Genomic DNA, 4,099 nt, shown 5'->3' with positions numbered 1-4,099 from the left:
CCTGTACACCATCGTGCGGGAGATGCCCAGCTCTCCGAATATATCACCGTTGGAGAAGTTACTTTCCCTCGCCCCATTGTCAAAAGTCAGAATTGGTCCCATATCCATCTGGACGTAAGGGACATGTTTTGTAGAGAAACATGCTTACTAAGCCGCGGGATGATGCGGTAGGGTGACCTGTTCCTTTCTGCCCCGACTTTGACCCTAGCATGCTGACGTCGGCATAACAATGTACATTCACAGCTGAATCGACTGAGCGGGGCAGCCGGGCGCGAACCCAGGACCATGCGATTGCAAAACCACTACTCTACCACTGAGCTATGCCACCCCATTGTAGCAGCCTATTGCAGATTGCAGCTTTCTTTGCGTCCATCCTGAAAAAGGTGTCAGCTTGGCAGCCTCGTTTTGACCTTGGATTTCTCATGTTATTATGACGTCTAAGACCATCGGACATGTATTTTTTTTTTTTTTTTTTTCAGCGAAGTGGATATTCAGGAATTGATGAATATTAATTGGCATAAAATAGATGAAATATACGACTTCGTGTTATTTTCTACATTGTTCCGGGAAATTATTACTTCTAGGATAATGTATAAAGAGAATGAATTTCATGTAAAGGTTTGATATGCTAATATCATCTACACCTACGCATATATTGCATTACATTGCACTGGCAAATAGAAATAAAATGGATAGATGACAATAACAACTAACTATTTCATTAGAATGAACGAGATATACAACACAATTACTGGGAGTTGGTTCTAAGATTTTAGCTATTCACCATCCTTGGAACCACCCAACTAATAGTTGCTTGAGTTGAAACAAGCAGACATGCATTTTCTCGCTCACCTCTTCGAATGTGGATGCAACTCCACAAAGAAACGCCAAGATCCATTGTATAATAATAGCTGATTATACAATCTTTCGTAACTCATTACCAAGCATGACTTCATATTTCCATAGACGATTGACACACACACACAACGATAACGAATCTACATATTCAATGTAACCTAATTGTGATTTTGTATTGAAAAATCTAATTTAGCACGGTTTTGTTTATTCAATATGTGTTTGATTCAGGCATAAAGATATAAAAAAAACTTCATTAGTTCTTTTAGCTGCTACTAGATGGTGCAAGTATCAACGGCATTTACAGAGGTCTCAGGGATTTTACAGAGTTTTAGGTAATTTAGTTACCATATAAATGTTTTAAGAAATATGTATTTATAAATGATACTTCTTATGTTGTAAGGATTAGGAAGTGCCGCCTCTCCATCATAGATGTTGCCATTTGGATAAGCAAACAATGCCAGGATATCGCATTTGAAGGATATTCAACTACAAAGTCAACGATAACAAATATTACATGCTTTGTTCTTTATCACTTATTTGAAGAAAGCGAAAGATCAAATGGCTTACTTAGTTTCAAAAAATATTCATTAATACACTTATTGGTTACTTATTTTCGACCAATCACACTCTTTGTTACAAACTACCTAGGGTTTTAGCATCATTCACAAAAATACTATTTACGCTATGTTTACTTCGACTGGTTGCCAGAGGTACAAAAGTGGGACCCAGAAAGTGTACTGAAATATAATTCCGCAACTGCACATATATATGTATATATGTATACTATATATATGATATATATACATATATATATATATATATATATATATATATGTAAATATGAATGTATATATATATATATATTATATATATATATATATTATATATATCTATATCATATATATATAATATATATATACACATATATTATATATATATATATATATATATATATATATATATATATATATATATATATAATAATAATAATAATAATAATAATAATAATAAAGAGTTTATTAAGTAAAGTTTTAGTTACAAGGGTAAAATTGTTACTTTACAAAGTTATCATTTAAGTGTCTAATACAATAGGGAATAGTAGACATATAATATCTGGATGTATGACACTTTGGTTCACATAATTTATTGTTAACATTCTCACGAAGCTGTCTGCTTGATTGACGCAAGTCGGGAAGCAGGTGCCGATGTCTCGTAGATGTAAAGATGTTGTCGGCGAATTTTTCTGTTAGGGATTTTCTCCGGTCTTCTAAAGAGGGTATCTAGAGTTGGTTTAGTGCGTCTGTGTAAGTGGTGTAGTTTGACCCGAGAATGATACGTAAGGCTCTTTTCTGAAGTCTTTCCAATTTTATTTTTTCAAAGTTGGTAATGGACGAATGCCAGACTGGTGCTGCATATTCACAAACTGGTCGAAGGAAAGTCGTCCATATGCGGAGGAGGTCTTCTTGGGATGCACCGAAAGATTTTAATTTGGTTAGCATAAAGAACTTTCTTCCACACTTTGAAATCAGTTTCTTGGTGTTGGCGAACCACTTTAAATCGTCACTGATAACTGTTCCCAATAGATTCACCTCTTTGGCCCGAGTTAAGAGTTCCTCGCCTATTTTCAGAGTACTACAACTGTCGGCTAATTTGTTAAATTTAAATGTTGTTTCTGTGCATTTCTTGGTGTTGCCAGACATTTTGTTAGATGAAGCCCACTCTGACACTTGTTTAAGGGCGTCTTGTAATAAGGTGTTTCCTTGCCCTGGTTGGTGTGCTAGTGCAAGTGTCATGTCGTCCACATATTTGTAGATCTTCACGTGTGGAATTTTGTCCTCATTTACCATTATCAGAAACAATAATGGGCCGAAGACCGTTCCTTGAGGGACACCGCAGTGAAGATCAATTTCATCGGATATTTGGTTGTTTGCACAAGTCCTCTGGGAGCGAAGGTTGATGAAGGAAGATATCCACTTCACCCAGCCCTCGTGGAAACCCAGAGAAATCATTTTCTTAATTAAGGTGGTGTGGTCGATGAGATCAAATGCTTTCCTCAGGTCGCTGGTGACGGTAGTGACCTCGAGTCTTTTGTCTATATTTGAAGTGATATAATTGATCAGGTCAACTAGGTAGTGGACTGTGGAGCTACCCTTGGTATTTCCAAATTAGCGACGATCTAATTTGGGGGCGAATATTTTCCACAATTCTTTAGCAATTATTCTCTCGAGTATTTTGCAAGGAATAGGTGTTAATGATATGGGCTTAAGGTCATCGAGAGAATTAGGTGGAATTGTTTTGGGAATTGGGACTGTGATAGCACGCTTCCATAGGTCAGGCACCACGCCCTCAGTGATGGAGCAGTTAAAGATGTCGCAGAGGGGGGTGGCGAGCTCGGGAGCGAATTCACGCAATAACCTCGGCGGGATGTCATCAGGGCCAGGAGATTTGCTTTTTGCTGTCCTTTTTAAGTGTTGGTACACGTCGTATTCGCTGACAATAACATGCAGAAGGCGCGAGGGTAAGTAAGTTGGCAGTTCTGCTGATTGTAGTGGTGGGAGTAGCTTGTTAATGTTCGCAAAGTGACAGTTGATGATGTTAGCAGCGCTTTCTGGCGAGTCGGCAATTTCGCTGATGTGAGAGAGGTAACTGTCACTTCTTTTGTCACCGATTAAATTCCGAATGTGGCTATACCACGATTTGGGATTTGCGTCACCGATTTTATCAATTATTTGCTTATGATAATTTTTCTTAGCCGATCTTATCTCCTGTCTAACCTTTTTTGCCAAGTACTTTGTTGCATCGATGTTTCTCGTTTTGTAGGCTTTTTGTCTTGCCAGGATAAGGTCTTTGATCCTGTTGGTGACCCATGGTTTGTCCTGATGGTGGGTGGAAGTTCTTTTTAAGGGGAAGCAGTTGTCAACTTGGTTCCAGATAGATTTATAAAAAAAAGTTTGCATTTAGTGATCGGGTCGGGGGCGTTGAGAACGTCGGCCCAGTCATGATGAGTAATCCATGATCCGCGGATTTTAGAATCAGGGAATCTACGAATAAGTTTTGTTCCCTTTAATTGCGTGGGTGCCTGGTATTTCTTTGGTACCCAGAGCAGCGATAAGTGATCACTATTGCCTAAAGGGGGCAGGGAAGTTGGACTTACATAAAAATGCTCTTTATTTGTTATGATTTTGTCCAAGGTATTTTTTCTTTTTTCTTTTTTTCCACGAGTGTAAACTCATCCGCATCC

This window comes from Penaeus vannamei, chromosome 17 (assembly GCF_042767895.1).
Source record: "Penaeus vannamei isolate JL-2024 chromosome 17, ASM4276789v1, whole genome shotgun sequence".
NCBI lineage: Eukaryota > Metazoa > Arthropoda > Malacostraca > Decapoda > Penaeidae > Penaeus > Penaeus vannamei.
The sequence above is the reverse complement of the archived record's forward strand: the minus strand, read 5'-3'. Positions refer to the sequence as shown.